Below are 22,119 nucleotides of genomic sequence, written 5' to 3'. Positions count from 1 at the left end.
CACAACAAAGATGAATGGCATGTTGTTGTTCTTGGTTCATGGGCTGGAAATCTGATTTGTCATATGTTTAAGTCAACAAACATTATGTCAAGAAAGTAGGAAAATTACACAGAAATGAGCTCCCATGTATCTGCATCTCAGTTTTTCTCTTTCATCGACGCTGTAAAGACAGAATAAATGATCAAAAAGAAACCGATGGGCTTATGACAGATGCAGAACAAGATAACTGGACTTTGGGGAGCTGCAGATCATATTGCAACGTCAGACACTCTGGAGGCCAATTCACAAACAAAAAAAAATCATATATTTTTCTAACTGGTCTCCTCTACGGAGTTGCTTGGTGGATGCCAGTTGTACCATGACAACCCCTAAATTCCAAAGCCATTAATAGAGTACACATAATAGACATTATTTTCAATCTAGCCACAGGGGTTGCAATCTAGCCACAGGGGTTGCAAGCCAGTTGCCTCTGTGCCGGTCCCAAGCCCGGATAAATAGAGAGGGTTGCGTCAGGAAGGGCATCCGGCGTAAAAATTGCCAAAATAACCATGCGAATCATCCACAACACTTTAGACATACCGGATCGGTCGAGGCCCGGGTTAACAACGACCGCCACCGATGCTGTTAACCTACAGGGTGTCGGTGGAAATTTTACTACTGTTGGTCGAAGAAAGAGGGGAGGCAGAAGGGTCCGTGACCAGAGAGAGAAGGGAAAAGGCAGGAACATAGGTTTGAGAATAGGGACTCTTAACGTTGGCACAATGACAGGGAAAGGCAGAGAGCTGGCAGACATGATGGAGAGAAGGAAGGTAGATGTACTGTGTGTGCAGGAGACAAGGTGGAAGGGCAGCAAGGCACGTACTATTGGAGGAGGATACAAACTGTTCTATCATGGTGTTGATAGGAAGAGAAACGGGGTAGGAGTGATTCTGAAGGGGGAGTTTGTAAACAGGGTTCTAGAGGTAAAAAGAGTCTCAGACAGGATGATGAGCCTAAAGTTGGAAATTGAAGGGGTGATGGTGAATGTAGTCAGTGGGTATGCGCCACAGGTTGGCTGTGAGTTAGAAGTGAAGGAGAGATTCTGGAGTGAGTTGGATGAGGTCATAGAGAGTATCCCCAGAGGAGAGAGAGTTGTTATTGGAGCAGACTTTAATGGGCATGTTGGTGAGGGCAACAGAGATGATGAGGAGGTGATGGGCAGGTTTGGTGTGAAGGAAAGGAATCTGGAAGGACAGATGGCGGTGGACTTTGCGAAGAGGATGGAAATGGCTGTAGTCAACACTTACTTCCAGAAGAGAGAGGAACATAGAGTGACATACAGAAGTGGAGGTAGGAGTACTCAGGTGGACTACATCCTATGTAGACGAGGTCATTTGAGAGAGGTTAATGACTGCAAAGTGGTAGTAGGAGAGAGTGTAGCCAGACAGCACCGCATGGTGGTGTGTAAGATGACTCTGGAGGTCAGGAAGAAGAAGAGAGGGAAAACAGAAAAGAAGACCAAGTGGTGGAAGCTACAGAATGAAGAAACTTGTGAGGAATTTAGGCAGAAGTTGAGACAGGTCCTGGGTGGTCAGGATGAGCTTCCAGATGACTGGGAAACTACAGCAGAGGTTATCAGGGAAACAGGTAGGAAGGTGCTAGGTGTGTCATCTGGAAAGAGGAAAGACGGTAAAGAGACTTGGTGGTGGAATGAGGAAGTACAGGAATGCGTCCAGAGGAAGAGGTTGGCTAAAAAGAAGTGGGATGTAGAAAGGACTGAGGAAGGTAGACAGGAGTACAAGGAAGCGCAGCGTAGAGTGAAGAGAGAGGTGGCAAAGGCCAAACAGAAAGCTTATGATGAGCTATATGACAGGTTAGACACAAAGGAAGGAGAGAAGGACTTGTACAGACTAGCCAGACAGAGAGACAGAGATGGGAAGGACGTGCAACAGGTAAGAGTGATAAAGGACAGAGATGGAAAGGTGCTAACAACCCAGGAGAGTGTACAGAAAAGATGGAAGGAGTATTTTGAGGAGCTGATGAACGTGGAAAAACGACAGGGAAAGAAGGGAGGAAGATGTGGTTGTTGTGGAGCAGGAAGTAGCAGAGATTGGAAAGGATGAGGTTAGGAAGGCTCTGAAAAGGATGAAGAGCGGAAAGGCCGTTGGTCCTGATGACGTACCTGTGGAGGTATGGAAGTGCTTAGGAGAGACAGCAGTGGAATTTCTAACGAGGTTGTTCAATAGGATTTTAGAGAGTGAGAAGATGCCCGAGGAATGGAGGAGAAGCGTTCTGGTTCCGATCTTTAAGAACAAGGGTGACACGCAGAACTGCAGCAACTATAGAGGAATAAAGTTGATGAGCCACACAATGAAGCCGTGGGAAAGAGTAGTGGAAGCCAGGCTTAGGAAGAAGGTGGAGATTTGTGAGCAGCAGTATGGTTTCATGCCCCGTAAGAGCACCACTGATGCCATTTTTGCTTTGAGAATGTTGATGGAAAAGTACAGAGATGGTCAGAAGGAGCTGCATTGTGTGTTCGTAGATTTAGAGAAGGCGTATGACAGGGTGCCGAGGGAGGAGCTGTGGTACTGTATGAGATTGTCTGGAGTGGCAGAGAAGTATGTCAGAGTAGTTCAGGACATGTATGAGAGAAGTATGACGGTGGTGAGATGTGCTGTAGGTCAGACAGAGGAGTTCAAGGTGGAGGTGGGACTACACCAAGGATCAGCTTTGAGTCCTTTTTTGTTTGCTATGCTGATGGACAGGCTGACAGACGAGGTAAGACAGGAATCTCCCTGGACAATGATGTTTGCGGATGACATTGTAATTTGCAGTGAGAGTAGAGAGCAGGTGGAGGAACAGCTAGAGAGGTGGAGGTTTGCTCTGGAAAGAAGAGGCATGAAGGTCAGTCATAGTAAGACAGAATACATGTGTCTGAACGAGAGGGATCAAGGTAGAAGCGTTAGGTTACAGGGGGCTGAGGTGAAGAAGGTGCAGGAGTTTAAGTACTTGGGGTCAACAGTTCAGTGTGATGGGGAGTGTGGAAAAGAGGTGAAGAGGCGAGTGCAGGCAGGTTGGAGCGGGTGGAGGAAAGTGTCAGGAGTGTTGTGTGACAGAAGAGTGTCAGCAAGACTCAAAGGAAAGGTGTACAAGACAGTGGTGAGACCAGCTCTGCTCTATGGGTTAGAGACGGTAGCAGTGAGACAGAGACAAGAGGCTGAGATGGAGGTAGCAGAGATGAAGATGTTGAGGTTCTCCTTAGGAGTGACCAGGTTAGACAGGATAAGGAACGAGTACATCAGAGGGACGGCTCATGTTGCCTGTGTTAGGGACAAAGTCAGAGAAGCCAGACTGAGATGGTTTGGACATGTTCAGAGGAGGGATAGTGGATATATTGGTAGAAGGATGTTGGAGATGGAGCTGCCTGGCAGGAGGGCAAGAGGACGGCCAAAGAGGAGATATATGGATGTCTTAACAGAGGACATGAAGTTGGCTGGTGTTAGGGTAGAAGATGTCCATGATAGAGTGAGGTGGAGGACGATGATTCGCTGTGGCGACCCCTGATGGGAAAAGCCGAAAGAGAAAGAAGACATAATAGACATTATTTTCAATACTGTGGTCTTCATCTGTGGAATATCTTCCCTGAACATCTGAGTTTCTGCATCTGCGGAGATTTTAAATGTAAATTCAAGATGTATCTTTTTAACTTAGCATTTAAATAATTCATATAATAAACTTTTTTATTTGGCTTTTAAGTATTTTATTGCTTTTATGGTTTTTCATTTGTATATTTTCACCCTTTCTATCTTGCAGGGCCTCCTCAAAGTATTAGCCACGTCATTTTATTCCATTTCATGTTCGTAATTTATTGTTATGCTTTTAACCTATTGTGAATTATGACTTTTTATTGTTTTAACCTGTGGTCATTGATTTGAACATTGTCTTTTATGTCAGCCACCTTGTGCTCTACAGCATGTTGACAAAAGGTGCTCTATAAATCAAGTGATTGATTGATTGACATGTGGGGTAACAGTGGTGTGGTACTGCCTCACCGCAAAAAACATGTTGATTCAAACTGCAACTGTGGTATTTTTGGGTGGAGTTTGCAAGATCTACCTGTATATCCAGCTTGTGCAGTAAAGGAAATCATGCACACATGGCAACTCTACATTTTACCATAGTTATTAGTCTTTTCCTGCCTCTGTGATGGACTGTCTCAGACGTGCTCCACTTCTCACACACTGACGGTGAAATAGGTTCCTGCCTCACTGCATCGCTAACAAGAATGAAAAAGAGGAAAATAAAATCAATTGATTGTTTCTCTATTCACTTTTAGCTATTAGTTTGTGGATGTGTGGTTTAAATTACAGTAATCTCTTAAAGATGCATGATTTAAAAAGATAAGGGGATAAAAGCTGCGATAAATAATGATAAACAGAATATATCCAAAGCAATGTAAAGATTAGCTGTTGCAGGGTATATTCATAAAGCACAGTAAGTAAAAGATCCATTTTTGTTTGACATTATTAATAAGGTCGTGCACATATAGAGGGGAAGAAAACAGCGCTGATCCTAGTTTGTCTGGCTGAGCCAAGCACTTAGTCAAAAATGACAAAGCAGTTAACTGTACCAACCTGTAAAAAAGATGGATTGAAACTGTTCAATATTCCCAGACCACAGAGCTCTGCCAAGAGCAGAGGATGATTGTGGATTCATAGAAGTAGAAGGACAGGGGCACACTGGAGTGCTGCCATGTGGGACTCCCAAGGGATCCTAAAACTTTCTGCAATGTTTATATTCCGCTTCAAAATGCAAAATTCTGATCCTCCCTCATAGGTTTTTCTGGAAGTCCCCAAGGGAAAAATCACGAGTACATATGAGGATTTATTCATATAAAGAGTGCTGTCCAAGCTAGGTGCTGGGTGTAATCAATGTTAACATTTCAGACTAAAGATCCTTTAGGTTTGGAGCAAAGGAAAGCTTTCCTGAAAAACCTCCACACAGCTGATTTGCAGAAATCCGTTCTGTGTTTCACACACATTGAATACAAACCTAAATGAGGCAGCGACTGTGTCCTATCCTAATCCTAATGATGGCTCCTAAAAACACAAGGCAGAATAACTTTTAGGAACTAAAAAAAAGAACTTTTTATAATTTAAAAGATCACTACAGGGCAGTCCTAGACAAAAAGCAACCCTTTTTTACTGAAAAGCAATTAGAAAAAAAAATTAAAACAAAATGATTTTCCTAAGCAGAGGCAGCATAAATACTTTCCAGTACCACTTGGACATTTGACATTTATTTTGATTTAAAAAATAAATGTTTAAAAGTAAAATGTTTATATTCCTACATTGATTCTGTGGCATAAAACCATGGCAAGCCCCACCAAACTGTTTTCTTTCTCCAAGGTACTAGGCAACAAATCTTCATTCTTACAGGAATTCCAACTAATAGTAGCAGGCCAATGGAGGTTTTTCTCACTTATAATTTCAAATGTAAAAAAAAATGTCACTTTATTATATGAAATACACTCACCAGCCACTTTATTAGCCACACCTGTCCAACGGCTTGTTAATACAAATTTGTAATCAGCCAACCACATGGCAGAAACTCAATGCATTTAGGCATGTAAACATGGTCTGATGAATTTTAAACCGAGCATCAGATGGAGAAGAAAGGTGATTGAAGCGACTTTGAACGTGGCGTGGTTGTTGGTGCCAGACGGGCTGGTCTGAGGATTTCAAAAACTGCTGATCTACTGAGATTTCCACCAACAACATCTCTATTCTTTACAGAGAATGGTCTGAAAAATATCCAGTGAGCAGCAGTTCCATGGGGAGAAATACTTTGTTGATGTCAGAGGTCAGACAAAATAGACAGATTGGTTCCATCTGATAGAAAGACAACAGGAATTCAAATAATCACTGGTTACAACCGAGGTCTCAAGAAGAGTATCACTGAATGGACAACACATCTAACCTTGAGGCAGATGGGCTATAGCAACAGAAGACCACACCGGGTATGAGTTCACTGGACTCAAATGACCTCCACAGTCACCAGATCTCAATCCAATAGATCACCTTTGGTATGTGGTCGAACGAGAGATTGGCATCATGGAAACTGCGTGATGCTATCACATCAATATAGACCAAACTCTCTGAGGAATGTTTCTAGTACCTTGTTGAATCTATGCCTCCAAGGATTAAGGCAGGATGAAGACACAAAAGGGAGTCCAACCCGGTACCAGCAACATGTACCTAAAAAAGTTGCTGATGAGGGTATGCTTGACGTTTTCAGTCAAAAAAGAAAATTTAAATTTTCAGTTTAAGATAGTTAATTGTTAAACGAGTTGCCAGTTAAACAGCTAGAAATCATGTTCACTGAAAACTGGTTTGGCTTTTTTTCTTTCATTCATAAAAGGCTACAATTGACGCTTTTTACACTGAACTTGCAAAGTGAGTTTTTAACATGTTTTTGCTGCATTTCTTTCTCAAGGTGGAGCTCACAAATAAAGAAAATGAAGCCTAAAATTGCATTTCTAAATTGCATTTATTTCTTTGCATGTCTCCCTTTATTCAAACCCTTGTAAACCAGGAGCCAGTGAAAAAATATCATTTGAAAAAGATTGTAGCTGTGACATAGAAGCTACAATCGATGGGCCACTAGCTCCATACTCCAATCCATTTTGATGCCTTCACTTGCAGACAACTTCATTATTTCTCTCGTCAAAGCTCGCATCTGGCTGGACAGTCCAAAAAATACTCGCTGTTTTGTTGTTAGTTTGGGGTGTGAGGGGCTGTACGCTAGAGGGAGAGCGTGTAAACAGATGAGTGACAGGACTATATTGCGATTTTAATCATCAGTTGTAACAAAATTCAGACTTGTTGTGCATTTGAAGAAAGGTGGTGACTGTAAGACCTATTTAGCATTTACAAGATAATTAAAGAAATTGCTTAATATTTATCAAGTTTGTGTCTCCACAGCTCACAAAGGAGGCACTTTTAGTTATTTAAACTGGGCCAAAAACAAATCTAGTTTACTAGTCAAAGAAAAAATGCACAAAACAACAAGTCAAATCCCTTTAAAGTATACTTATTCTATTAAGCTGAGAAACTCTTTGTCTTGGTGAACTAGTGTGAAAATACTGCAAAGAAAGAGGCTAAATTAGTTGACAAGTAAAAGCTGTTTCAGACATTTAGAATTACTAATTCAGTGTAAAGTGTCCATTATTGCTTCACAGCAAAAAATCATTAAATACGCTAAGTAAAAACATAAAATGCATAAATATACAGTACAGACCAAAAGTTTGGATACACCTCCTCATTCAGAGTTTTGTTTATTTTCATGACTATGAAAATTGTAGATTCACACTGAAGGCATCAAAACTATGAATTAACACATGTGGAATTATATACAGAACAACAAAGTGTGAAACAACTGAAAATATGTCATATTGTAGGTTCTTCATAGTAGCCACCTTTTGATTTGATTACTGCTTTGCAAACTCTTGGCATTCTCTTGATGAGCTTCTAGATCAGTGTTTTTCAACCTTTTTTGAGCCACGGCACACTTTAACCTTGACAAAAATCCCGCGGCACACCAGCATCCCAAAAAAAAAAAAAAAAGCAGAAACTCATAGTCTGTTTTGATCTACAGCCCCCCCCCCCCCCCCCCCCCGGCAATCTGACGTGCATTTTTGTGATAATTGTGGCAGTAAAAGCAGGAAGTTGCAGATGTTTTTCTAAAAGATGTAATAAAAGTTAAGTTATACAAGCTGTATGTTCGTTGTGTTTTCAAGACGCTGTCCTTTTAAGCCAATGCATCATGGGAGATGTAGTGTGAAAACTGCGAGAAAACGGCAGAAAGACTCGCATCTCTGAGCTTCATGGTTTTGTTCACTTGTTCCACGGTCTGATACCGGATTCTGTGGAAAGCTACACCGGTAAAGACGAGCTTTAGCTGGTGTTTTTGTCGGAACTGACTGAGTTATGAGCTAATTTGGAACAAGGAAGTGGAGACTTTAACCACTTCTGATTGGTCAGACTGATGACATGTGATTAAGCCTTCAAGAATGATTGGTGGAGTCGTGGAGACAGTAAAAGCTGCGGGACTTTTCCTTACACAGTTATAGCTGCAGCTATTTCGCGTTACCGTCATTCTTATCAAAATGTCTTTAATAGAATCAAATAAACACAAAGAAAAAAGTATTTTATGATCGTTTATATTCCTAACTACTCAGTGTTTTATCAGGACCTGTTTGGATGAACAAAGAGCTGATTTCCTGGAGATGGGAAATGCTTTTAGATCAGTTAATGAGGGCAATTTTCCACGGCACACTTGACCATCTCCCACGGCACACTAGTGTGCCGCGGCACACTGGTTGAAAAACACTGTTCTAGAGGTAGTCACCTGAAATGGTCTTCCAACAGTCTTGAAGGAGTTCCCAGAGATGCTTAGCACTTGTTGGCCCTTTTGCCTTCACTCTGCAGTCCAGCTCATCCCAAACCATCTCCATTGGTTTCAGGTCCGGTGACTGTGGAGGCCAGGGGCCTCATTATAAAACTTTGCGTAGGATTTGCGTCAGAAGTGGCGTACGGATGAAACATAGGATGTGCGTACGCACAGAAATATTCGGATTTATAAAACCGTGCGCACGCACATCCTACGCATCTTTCCCTTAATAAATCACAATCAATTCTAAATGTAGCGCAGCTTTTGCGGCTTCATGACACGCTCAGAGTTGCCCATAATAGCTGTGCCACATTGTGTAGCACAGCCAGCACGATTTGGCACACACTGTCACTTTCACGTGTTTCTTCCATCTGCCGACGGTGTCGCCGTTTATCATTTCACCAGTTTTTGTGCGTACGCCTGGGTCAGAGCTTGCGTAAAGGATTGCACATTTTCCCGTCAAGTTTGCTTTTTATAAATCTCAACTATTGCATAGAGAGTGGCGTATGCCTTCTTTTGTGCGTACGCAACGTTTATAAATGAGGCCCCAGGTCATGTGGCGCAGCACCCCATCACTCGCCTTCTTGGTCAAATAGCCCTTAAACAGCCTGGAGGTGTGTTTGGGGTCATTGTCCTGTTGGAAAATAAATGATGGTCCCACTAAACGCAAACCGGATGGAATAGCATGCCGCTGCAAGATGCTGTAGTAGCCATGCTGGTTCAGTATGCCTTCAATTTGGAATAAATCCCCAACAGTGTCACCAGCAAAGCACCCCCACACCATCACACCTCCTCCTCCATGCTTCACAGTGGGAACCAGGCATGTAGAGTCCATCCGTTCAGCTTTTCTGCGTCCCACAAAGACACAGTGGTTGGAACCAAAAATCTCCAGTTTGGACTCATCAGACCAAAGCACAGATTTCCACTGGTCTAATGTCCATTCCTTGTGTTCTTTAGCCCAAACAAGTCTCTTCTGCTTGTTGCCTTTCTTTAGCAGTGGTTTCCTAGCAGATATTCTAGCATGAAGACCTGATTCACACAGTCTCCTTTTAACAGTTGTTGTAGAGATGTGTCTGCTGCTAGAACTCTGTGTGCCATTGACCTGCTCTATAATCTGAGCTGCTGTTAACCTGTGATTTCTGAGGCTGGGGACTCGGATGGACTTATCCTCCGCAGCAGAGGTGACTCTTGGTCTTCCTTTCCTGGGGCGGTCCGCATGTGAGCCACTTTCTTTGTAGCGCTTCATGGTTTTTGTGACTGCACTTGGGGACTGCACTTTAAAAATCAAATCAAATCAAAAGGTGGCTAATGTGAAGAACCTACAATATGACATGTTTTTTCATAGTTTTGATGCCTTCAGTGTGAAAATACAATTTTTATAGTCATGAAAAAAAATTATGAATGAGAAGGTGTGTCCAAACTTTTGGTCTGTACTGTAAATTAGGAGAGGAGAGATGTTTCCTGCTTAATTACAAAATAGAACCAGATTACATGACACGTGGTAACCACTTGTTGATCATTTTCTAATGTTCAAAAGTTTTAAAACATTACCCTTAAGAAAAGATTTCAGATTAAGACATATTTATTGATTGAAACACAATCTACAGCTAAAGCATTTTTAAATATTTACAAATACATTTTACCAAATGATGGATGTGGATTTTAAGCCTACTCAGAGTTGTGCTTCAGCATTAAGAAAGTGCTGTTTAAAACTACCAGTACTCTAACTTTTAAATATTAAAGACACACACAGTCAATAAAAAAGTTTGAGGCTGTGCCAGAAGCACATCCATTGTATTCTATCTTCTTACTCAGCATTTCTAGATGTGTCCACATTCGACCATGGTTCTCGAAATGCTGATGGTTTGGAGACATTGTTTCCCTCTTTGTTACATTCTAGTTTAGAATGGGCGTTCAAAATTACAACTGTGTAAAGAACAACAATAAGGTACAGCACAAATACTGTACAGGGTTTTCATTGTAGTGAGGATGAACACACTTTTCAGTGTATTTGTAGTTGTTGGCTGGACGGGACCAACAACATACTGTACACACACTTCAAATAGTGTAAAGAGGAAGATAGTGGATGAAAGAGTTAAAAAAAAACATTTAAGTCTCATTTCTGGTGGACTGTGTGTCACTCTAAGAAGGAGGAAGCTGCACATAAATGAACAGGGAAAAAAGACTATGACTTCACTGCACCTGGTGCAACTGCGGAAACAAAAGCTTGAGCTCTGCAGGAGTGTTTTGGTTCTGAAGTAAATTAAGGATCAATATCTTTAATGAAAGCAATCCAGGATTCCTCTTTATCTCCTTCTTTACAGCGTTTTACTGCCCACTCAGCTAGCTTCAGTGCAGGCCTGCAGCATCTGTTCTTTTTACATACTTTTCTAAATTAGGGTTATATATTTGGTAGTTAAAGGTGATTAAAGGAGTTATAGAAACTCTCCAGTCATCTTTTGATCTACATTAAAAGTGTTCCAAGAGGTCTTTTAATCATAATTATGCCGTTTTTAGACAAAATCGAGAACCTGTGTTCCTGCAGAGCCACAGTAGTTCAGTAAATTTTTACCTTTGAGTTGAGGGCGGGACTGCAGTAAGCCTGCACCGTTTTTCCCATCATCCCTTTGTGGATACAGTAGCTTACAGCCCCTCACAACCCCAACTTAACATTAGCGGTGCAACAAAAATCTCAAGCAGTATGGGAGCCATCCAGTCGTACAATTTAAAGCCAGATGGCAGCTCAGATAAGGGAAATGAAGACATACATGGATCTAGTTGTCTCCAAGTGGATGCATCAGAATGAAGAGGAGCAGGGAGCTTCAGGCCCACCTACTGTAGTTTCTATGTCAGAGGCTACAAGCCTTTTCAAACTGCATTCCTTCGTCCACTCTTGATTCACAACAATATGAATTAAAAAAAACTCAGAAATGCAATTTTAAGCTTATGGCTCCCAACTGTCTCAAGAACATGTAACATCAAAAACAGAGTTTTTTTCAGAGTTTTCAAAGTGACAATTTGCACAACTTCAAACTCTATTTAACCTCATTAATATTAATTTATTTAAACTAAATTGACGTGGCTCTTTTTGGTCATCGTTTCAATATTGATTTGAAATATTTGTATTTAGGTGCATAAGTTTATCAAGAAAAGCCTCACTGATGACACTGCAGTTATCAGTTGATATAGCCATTTGGTTTTCAGTTTATGTCGTATTGTGTAAGAGCCTCAAAAGGTCATTACAATTTAAAAAGTTCATCGCATTTCATTTAAACCACTACTGAGATTCTCTTATTCCTCACTGGCAGTTTCTGTCTTATCCCTACCCCATCGGCGCAGGGTCCCTTCTGATTGGTTAGCTTTTCAGCATCACTACTGTTTTGTTCCATTTATGGTTTAGAGGCCTGACCATCATCTGAGTGCATGAACCAAGCAAAGATGGACAGAGAGAATTATGATTTGCCGAAGTAAAAGACTTGGTGTGATCTGCACTAAACTTCCTCTCCCCCAGCCCCTCCCCAGTCAATTCACATTTAACTTTCTGCAATTCTGCACAAAAAGCTAAGTACTAAGCTAAGTACTAAGCAGCACAACAGACACACTTAACATTTCAAGACCAAGATATCCCATCTTTCTGCCTGCGGCTGTACTGCCCCTCTGTGGTCTGCTTTCATTTGGCCAAGCGAGAATCAGGGGTCCACAATATTTTCAAACAAAACAAAACAGTTTAAAAAAACTCAAAAATAACAACAAAAAAACTGTAAGTCTTTGAGGGTGGCCAAACGTTTTAAAAACACAAATCTTCCAACTGTATTATAGGAAGATGTGACAGGACATTCTCTGAAACTCTTCACTCCCTGAAGATTGCAGACTGTGAAAGACACTAATTCATCATCTCATCTTGCAGAAGATCTAAGCATCCATTGAGTTTCGTAAACAAGAACCATATTAAAAAGCTGCTGGTGCAACAACCGATTATAAGCAGATGCTGAAGATAACCAAGTTCAACAAAGAGGTTGCACTGCCAGACATCACAGCCCTGATCAGAACATCAGAGCATGTCAGCTTTAATTGAAACTTGTTCATAGAGGTAGGAGATGAAGTGTGACCAATGGAGAGCTGATGCTGCAATACTCTAACCAGATTTGACAACAGATTGATCAGACCATTCAGTAAGAGCATTTGCTGGAAAACAGAACCAAGAGGCTGAAAATCAGAGAAGCAAGTCAGGAAAGTCGTGCTCCGTGCAAGGAGGCATTAACTGTAATTAGAGGTTAGCAGCCGGGGACCACAGCCTAGTGTTTTCTGCAGGTCAAGGATCCACCCGGAGAGCTTCAATATTTTATGGCACGAGGCAGATTTGAATAATGCAGTTTTGTTTTAAGCTTGAATGAACCATTAAATCAAAGCAGTGACCACCGGGAAAAAAACGAATTGGTGAATTTTCAGTGACAAGACGGCACCTGGGGTTAAACCCAGCTGTCTGATTGAGGATATCTAGTTCATACTTCACATGAAAGGAAAAAACATCTGACAACCAGATTTGGTAAACCCTATGTTTGATGTTAGTCTCCCTCCAATCACCTTTTGATCCATTTTAAAAGAGTTCCCAGTCGTCTTTATGTCCAGTTCTGGCCCCTCCTGTCAGCTGATCTACTCATCATCACTTTCACCTGTTGCCCTGAGTACTTAACCCTTGCGCTGTCCTATGACCCCACCCTTACATTGACCTGTTCTCCCTACCATGACAAAGGTGGATAAAGGTGAAGAGAATTTCATGTAATCCATGGACACAAGTGAAGATCACAAATCATTGAAGAAAAAAGGTTCAGCGCACTGTCTAGTGGGTCTAGATGACCCAACTCCCATTGTTAAAGTGCCTAGGATAGCACAAGGGTTAAGGACGACCCTCCAGCTTCTCACTGCCAGTGAGTAACCTACTACTGTTGCAAATTAGCGCTGTTCTAATCAATTTATGATCTGTCTAGTTCTGGTGTTCAACCCTTGCTACGTCCTTGGTTCTACGGCTCTTGTCTCATCCCTGTCTGGCTCCTCGTCTACTCGCCTCATCTGGCTTCAACGTCACCTGTCTTCACAGCTCCTTGGTTTTCATCCCGCCCTATTGGTTTCTCCGCCTCGCTGACTGCCTCCTCTGTTTTGACCTTTGCCCGTATCTACGCTCCCTGACTGCACCTGGTTGGTGCATGCGGACCTGCGTCTCCTTTCCTTCACATTTCAAGTGGGACAAGTCACTCGCTGGGAAAACCCCTCCATTAGACTCAGCCCGCATGAGTGACCACAACAGACTGTTGGTTCCTCTTTGGCAAAGACATTACCGGTAATTGTCATCTCCTTCCCAGATTGATCGCTGCTGCCACCTGTCTACCAGGAGGACGTACTACAAGTGAGCTAATAAACTTTCCTCCAGTTTTTGAGTGCCTGCTTTCGGGATCCACCAGTCACTTTTTAACCCTGGTACTTTTAAATATGATTATGCTGTTTTTAGCCCAAATCAAAAAACCTGTTTTCTAGGACATAGTTTCTGCAGAGGAAAAGTTCCCATGAGTTGTGAGTGGGGCTAGTGGTGTGGAGTAAGCCCTCACCACTTCCCATCAAACATCTGTTTACACTCTTTCCCGCTATCTTACAACCTCTCACAACCCCAATCTAATATTATCACTGCAACAAAAACGACGAGCTATATTGGAGCTATCAGCTGTACAGCTTTAAGCTAGATACCAGCTTAGACGAGGAAAACAAAGACGTACATGGATCTTCTGCAAGTGGATACATCAGACTAAAGCCGAGCAGGGAGCTTGTGGCCTACCCATCATATTTTCTAGGTCAAATTACAAATATTTTTTAACACTGCGTTTTGCGTTCTGATTTAAAATGATTTGAATTAAGAAATACTTACCGGTAAATGCTATTTTAAACTTAATTTTACATATTTCCTCCATGAGAAAAATGCCACAAGAATAAGTTAACACCAAAAACTTGATTTTCATCGGAGTGGGTCTTTTAAACATCGCCTTACGTGTTTGCTGTACCCCATTTCCCCCCTGGTGCTTATAAAAGATGAACATATCTGATCTCTTTTCCCATTTGAAGAAGACATTCCAGAATAAGTGACATATTTCACCTACAGCTGACTCTGGATGAAAAGTCCAAAAGTCACTTTGTGAGCAAGCGTCATCTTTTGAGGGCTACAATTTTCTCCTTGAAGATCAAAGCATCTGTCAATATATTTCAGCCAGGCCGGTTGGCTCACATCACCGCTCCTACAGATGTGCCACAAGCGATCCTGAAAGCTGCACAACCACAGATTTATAATCCCTCAGTGTCTTGCAGACAAGCCAAATCATATATCCAGCGCAAGATTCCCAAAAACTGTAAGCTAAGCAACTGGTCGGCAGCGCTCTCCCCGCTCTCCTGTCATATTACGGATGACTTGCCACACAAGGCCACACTGTGAGCTGGTCTTCAGAGCAGGGCCTGCAGCAGCTGGCTCTAAATAACCAGCATAAATGTGTCGGAGCAGACAACCTGCAGACTCCAGCCCATTTAATGTTAATAGGAAAGCATTGGTTACCAGATTCTAAATAATAGCTCACCGTCACCACAGCCAAGGATAGTTACTATGGGTGCAGGAATTTATGGAGTCAGCAAATTGCTTTTCTATCCCTGCTCTTCTCCTATTTGTCCATTTCGCTGGATGCCTGTGCTGCATGGGGATGATAGAGGCACAGGGGGGCGGTGAAACTTGGGGGAGTCAGCTTGACTGAGAGCAACTGTCCTTCGGCCAGAAAGCTTGAGAAATGACACTCTGAGGTGTACAAATGCTAGACTTCCATCTGGGTCTCAGAAGGAGCAGCCAATTGACAGGCCACCGAGATATTTTTACTCCAGTAAAGCCTGAGGTGTTTGGGAGTGACAGATGGCCATTTTTTTTCCTCTGGCCAGGAAATGAGGATGTAGACAATACAGCTGGTCTGGGAAAAGGCGAGCTAATACAGGCACAAACCTGTTTTTTCCCTCCTTTCTCTTTCTGCCAGAAAAATAAAAACCAAACTTTTGGAAAAAACACTAAATACTGCAAGAAAAACATGTTCTGCGTGTTCTCTTAACGCTATTTTCCACATTTAAAATGTATTCCAAATGTTTCATATTTGTAAACATTATAAAAAGGTAGCATGCGACAACAAACTTTTTTGATATTCCTGACGTTCTCATCTAATATGTGAGAAATAGAAGATTGTATAAATAATTTTAGACTTGAAATGGAAACTGAAACTATTTCATCTGAATAAATTGCCGTTATTGCAAGCATCAAAGTGTGAATTCAGGAGTGAGAGGAGAACTGCGCAACCATCAACCGGATCATTCATGGCTCAAAGGCTGACAACAACTGATCCAAAAAAATTAATCCAGAATGCCCCTCCCCTAAAAACAATATGTTGTTTGACATAAAATCTGAATGTCACATAACCATCAAGAAGTAGCTTGTCTCCTTTTATATCAATGTTTAACTATTTATGTTAATATATTCAGGTTTCCAGGTTACCGGGGGGTTCTTACAAAAAAAAGCCATAAAAAAATCCAGCTTGACCACAGAAATGAACTTTTGTGTTTCTGTATATTCCACATGATAACAGTAATGGGAGTGAACTTTTCCATCCATCTATCCTCAGAATCGGCTAAATCCCTTTTGGGGTCACAGGGCTGCTAGAGCCAACCCAGTTACTGTTAGGCAAAGGCTGGGTACACCCTGAACAGGTCTCCAATTTGTTGCACCTAGAGGCAATTCAGAGTTACCAATTAACCTATGAAGCATGTTTTTGGACTGTGGGAGGAAGCCAGAGTGCCCAGAGAAAACCCACGCATGCACAGGGAGAACATTCAAACTCTACAAAGGTCCCAGCCTGGATTTAAACCAGGGCCTTCTTGCTGTAAGGCCAGAGTACTAACTGCTGCAAAAAAAAAAATCCAGTGTTCTGAAGATGAAAACGTTGATATTTTGTTTAAAAAAAATAAAGTTAAATACATTGTCTTTGCAAAACTTTTCCAAACGCAATGCATTGTGGTCTATATTTCCCAATCTAGTGAGCATTCGATGCACACTGGTTTTTCGCAGAGTCTTCTGGGAGATTTCTAGGGCACTCGATTTTGGAATTGTACATTTGGACACCACTACAAAATGGAGAATGCACTATATAGAGCACTATATAGTGAGAAGTGAAGGAATTCGGACATAGCCTGTAAGTTTTTTTTAGAAGGGACGAGTTTATGTTAAAATTGAGTCATGTGACCAGCGCTTTCTCCATCTTTAGACCGTCAATGAGTGTTTGATAACCAAGTTTTTAGATGAACTTGTTAGCAAGATCTGCTCCACTTCAGTCTTCAAGTAGAATAGAATAGAATAGAATAGAATAGAATAGAATAGAATAGAATAGGACTTCATTGAATGGAAATTACCTAATAAAATGACAAAGATGCAGTGACTGTTTTTTTGCCATGAAGTTTAACATGCAGCACTGCATCAGCCTTTCACTGAGTCAAACACCGTCTTTTATGTTGCTGAAGTCTTTTATGCTTTAAAAGAGAACTTCAAGCTGCAGGTACAAAAGCAGAAACTCTCCAGAACCCATCCCATTTGATTTACTTTCTGCCTTACAGTGTACAAAATGTATAATGTCAGATTTTCCAAAGGGAGGAAAGGAAGCTTGAGAATCCTGATTGTGTTTTGTTCCAAAGGGAAAACTCCCAAGTTTTTGCTCATTATTCTAAAAAAGAAAACCACCAGAGAGAAAAGCCACAAACTAAAATTACACTTTAAATCTGGAAAAAAGGCCTTTTATTTGCAGATACTAAAAACTGATGCTTGCATTGCCCCACTGAAACACTTGTTCACATAGATAAGCTGAGGTCAACATTAATTTAATAAGAACACCATGACGTCCAGCTGAGGTCATGACTTGGAAACTCCTCAACGCTATCCTGCTTTCTGCAAAAAACAATACAGGAACTATAGTAATTATTCATAATCACCACATCTGACCTAAATATCCCTCCTTTATTGCAAAGAAGAATCTTCTGGCTAAGAATATCTTATGTCACAGCAGTTGGTAGGTTGCTAATTCTTAACGCTCTGTTAGAGTTACTGAAGACCTCGGGCAGACTTTAACAAAGGATGACATTTTCAGATCACTCTCCTGAAATGAAAAAAAATGCCTAAGATTATCTTAAACTGGAAAAAAAAAATATTTACTCAGAAGATGTAAAATAAAAAATAACAGCATAACTTTCGGCTTCCGTAATGACCGTTTTTCTATTATTTCTTTTAAAGGATTAACATCTTTCCCTTCTGCAAAAAAACCTAAAAATACAGGAGAAACACAAGCAAGCACCTAAACGTTCTTACAACATACTATGGGATTAAAATAGAAATCAAAACTTTCCTCAATAAAAAAAAAATTCATTTTCTGACTGTTAATGCAAAAACTGATCAATGCTAAGAAGCAGAAAGAAAGGAAGCGAGAACAGATGGCTCAGAGAGGTCACCAGCGGGACTGAAATAAACATCAGTTTGAGTTTAAACGGCCTATTAGCACAGATCACTGCATAAACAGACACAATACTTGCAGAGAGTGAATAATAGATCTGATTAAAATCAGTAAATTTGGCAAAGCAATGCAGAAACCATCCAGCTGTGAAACAGAACAGAAGCAAATCCATCCCATTAAGCTCAAACACTGGTGTTCATACTCAAACTTAATAATAACCACATGGGTGAAGGGGGTGGTGCACCCCGAACCGCCGTGAACCTCCACTTCAGCCTTAACTCACACAAGAAAGCTCTTAAAGCCCCACTCAGGTCCTCTTTTGATCTACGTTAAAAGCATTTCCACTGCTTTTTTAATTAAGTTTATGATGTTTTTGAGCCCAAATCAATCAAACCTATCGTTTTTCTAGGACATAGCTTATGCAGAGCAGAAGTAGTTTATTAGAAATTCACCTCTAAAGTGAGGGTAGGACAATTGGCACAGAGTAAGCCCACCCCCACTTTCTGTCACCCATCTGCGCTTTCCCACTAGCTTACAGCCCTTCACACCCCCAACCTAACATTACTGCTGCAGCCGTACAGTTGAGATCCAGATTCCAGCTCAGACGAGGATTAAATAGACGTACATGGATCCAGTTGTCTCCAAGGGGGATGCATCAGAATGGAGCGGAGCAGGGAGCTTGTGGCTTGCCGTAGTAGCTTCTACGTCACTGCTACAAGCTTTTTCCAACGCCATTTTGATGTGATTCACAATGACTTTAAAAAATAGATATATTAATTTTCTTAATATATGTCCAACATCATCAGAAAATGCCACATATTAAAAACACTAAAAACACCATTTTCATCGGAGTGGGTCTCTAAGAACAAATTAACGGTAACAAAACTGCACAACAGCATCCTTTTCTCACTGCTCTGCAGAATCCAGCTGAGAAATAGTGACAGCCTGAAACAATGACCTGAGAGCCAAGGAGGAGGATGCAGATAGGGACATTTAAAAGGGATTTTAGTCACTTCTCTGCAGGTAATGTTCACTTTAAGGCCAAATGGGGGGAAGAGGTGATGCTCAGCAACAAAGTGAGCCATTTAGACTAGAGCATCCAGGGACCTTCAGTGTAGCCTTGGGGAGGGGAGATGGACGAGGGAGGATAGCAAGGAACTTTCTCAAAAGCTGCATCTATTTTGTGTGAAACACAAGCAAATAAGGGGGGGGGGGGAGTGCAAAGCTAAAGGCGGAGAGTTTTTTCACCTAAACTGCAGGCTTCAAACCTGCACCTCAGTCTCCACCCAAACAAGCCCAAATCTCAAAATTCTGCTGGAGGGGGGGGGGGGGTCTCACCAGGGAGTCTGCAGGAAGAAAACTAAACATCAGGACTTCAAACAAGAGCAGTCTTCCAGCATCTCTGCGGCGCCAAACTGCTCTGAGAGGAGCTTTGTTCATTGAAGCTCGGATGGTGCTGGCAGGAAAGCAGCTGAGCGCGTTTTCCTGAAGCGCACGCGACAAGGGGATAAATTAAATAAAAATCCATTCATCACTCACTCCCCCCAAAAAAGACAAAAAAAAAAAAAAAACAGCTCAACTGTTAACCAGAAAGATACTCAGTGACCCAACTGCAGGGAAACTCAAGAGGCAGTTGAGGAGGCTGCCGCCGCGCAGGAGGTTAACCCGGTCCAATTAATAACACGCCGTCTTTCTTTCACACTCACCTCTCTCCCCCCGCGCTGGGTGCGGAGCCCCGGCTCGGGCTGGCAGCCGGCAGGTGGACGTGTCCGCAGAGACGGCGCCGCTTTTCAGCTACTTCCGTGGACGTGGGGAGGAAAGTGAGGAGAGGAGCGGCGCGGCGCGCAGGCAGGTTTGAAACGGCGGAGCAGCGCGGCGCTGCACCGGCGGAGGAGAGCCTGGCTGTGACGCTCCTGTGTGGGGGGTTCCGCCGCGCGCGCATCAGCGGCGGAGCGCACGCGGGCGATCATGCTTCAAGTGTCAAGTCCTCAACCACAACCGACGAGGGAGGGGGGACTCATGGATGAGAGATGAGAAAGCAGAGTTCAGAGGGAAGAGAACCGCAGCTTCATCACTTGAACATTTCTGAATATTCTTCAAAACTGAAAAAAAGTCATTCAAAATGTAACAGTTTTTGTGGGCAAAAGAAAAACTTCGAAAGGGTTTTTTTTCAATGAATAATGTGCAGAATGCAACAAATAGATCAAGTATTACGATAAATTGCATTACGATAAATTGAAGAATTCAAAGACAGACAACTTTCATGTTTATTCATAGCTTTATTGTTTACAGAAATAATAAGTAGTAGAAATTGTTTTATAGTTACAGGGGGAAAAGTAGTGATGAAGAAAATTTTAAGTTGTGAATGGAAATTACCAAATATGGCCAAATAAGTAGATGAGTAGCCAATTTTTTTGTTCAAGTCTGTGTTCCTTTCATGAAAGCCAAATAAATGTTCAAATTTAATCTGAAGTATATTGCAATTTATGAAATGTATACCCCCCCCCCCCCCCCCAAGGAATACATAGAAACCAAAACTGTTTCTATATATTCCTTACACAGCACACAGTTGGGATCAATTGTTTTGTTATATCTTGCATGCATTACTCTGCATTGTGACAAAACTGACCAGATTCTCAGTCTTCTTGCTGGTGTTTAACCATTATTGTGCGATCAATACACTGTTTACTCCCCGTGTATGGGTCAAAACTACCCACCCTACCAAAACCCAAAAATAAATCAGCTTAACTTAATTTGAAGTAAGAATTGAATAGTATTAGTGTAAGAATATAGGAACACATCTGTGACTGTACAGCCTCTCATAGGCAGCTTAACTTTGAAAACATGCAAACATGTGTGTGTATCTGTGAATGAGAGTTTTTGTGTGGCCTTTGAACTTCTTCTGCTTTTATAATCACTTTTTCTTAAGAAAAAGTCTTAAAGTTTCAAATTAGAAAAGGATAGGTTACGGTCATCTACAGATATTTATAGGAGTGGGTCACTTTATACCGCAGGACAACACAGGGATTTAGCAGCACTAAATGCTGGAGGTCAGGTCCTTTTTCCTGGACCTTTTTGCTTTATTATCAAGAGGTGTTCATTTATTCAGGCTTCAAAATCTCAAGGTGACCTGCAAAAAAGTAAAAGCAAGGATGGTAAAGACATGGAAGAACTGAGGCAGCATTCCAGAGGTATTTGAATTCTTTTATTAATATAAAATCTTTAAATTCTTTAGCTCTGAAATCAATCAGCTTTCAGGTTACCTTTTATTTTCATGTTTGATTCAAAGCATAAGAGTTAGGTAATACGGGTGGTTATAAAGCATTTAACGAAAAAATTGATCAGGTTCAAATACAAATATAAACATATTTGGGCTATAAAGCGAGTGAAGCCCAAATGCTATAACTGAATGTGAAAACATGCTGGACTGAATTAAAAAATAGAAGACTGACAAACTTTGAATGTACAGCATAGCTATGTTATATGTGTAACAAAAGTGAATGCAACATTAAACAATGTAATTTCTAACATGTTCCACATGAGGAAAATAGAGAATCTGCCTGAATTCTACATTCAAAAGAGTTTTGTTCTCTCATCCTTTCCTTTCATTTACAGGAAAAATTATGACTTAAAAGAGGCATCCTGGCCGTAGAAAATGAAAAGATAAAAAACTTAACGTGTCGACTCCTTTGCTTGAACTCACAATCTCACATCTGACTTCCCCAATTTCTCACTCTGAACAATAACGTTTTCACCAATCCATCTAATCTCCAAATGAATTTAGGAGTCATGCAGCAGACAGAGCAGAAATGTGCTGCTGACACTGTCAACACGCCCAATGTGTCACACCCAGCGCTCGTGTCAGCCTTTGCTCATTGTACTGATATTTTGGAGGGCACGAACTTGAAACCCAATGTCCTTCTGAACAGGTGAATGTCATCCAATGGTTGGCTCCACCCCCTAAAACCAGCTGCTGTAACCAGATTAACGGATCTAAAAAAAGGCAAAACAAGTGTTTTTTTGTTTTATTTTACGTTTTTAAACAGCATCTGAGCAGGTGACTCAGCTACAGTTCATTTAGATTTGAATTTGTCACATTTGAACTCATTTATTTAAATGTAAGAAA

The 22,119-nt window shown here is 41.4% G+C and overlaps 1 protein-coding gene across 2 annotated transcripts in view; it reads right to left on the bottom strand.

Moving 5' to 3' along the window:
- Positions 1 to 20,459, bottom strand: part of drp2 (dystrophin related protein 2) — a 259,517-nt gene extending 239,058 nt beyond the window's left edge. Inside the window, exon 1 of one of the 2 annotated variants that reach the window (XM_023959019.1) lies at positions 19,700 to 20,459. The gene's annotated coding sequence lies outside the window, so the exon portion shown is untranslated. The remainder of the gene's footprint in view (positions 1 to 19,699) is intronic. The other variant, XM_023959017.1, reaches the window with a different exon arrangement.
- Positions 20,460 to 22,119: the final 1,660 nt, after the last annotated feature.

This window comes from Oryzias latipes, chromosome 10 (assembly GCF_002234675.1).
Source record: "Oryzias latipes chromosome 10, ASM223467v1".
Lineage (NCBI taxonomy): Eukaryota > Metazoa > Chordata > Actinopteri > Beloniformes > Adrianichthyidae > Oryzias > Oryzias latipes.
Note: the sequence above shows the minus strand (reverse complement) of the source record. Positions and strands in the feature narration are given on the sequence as shown.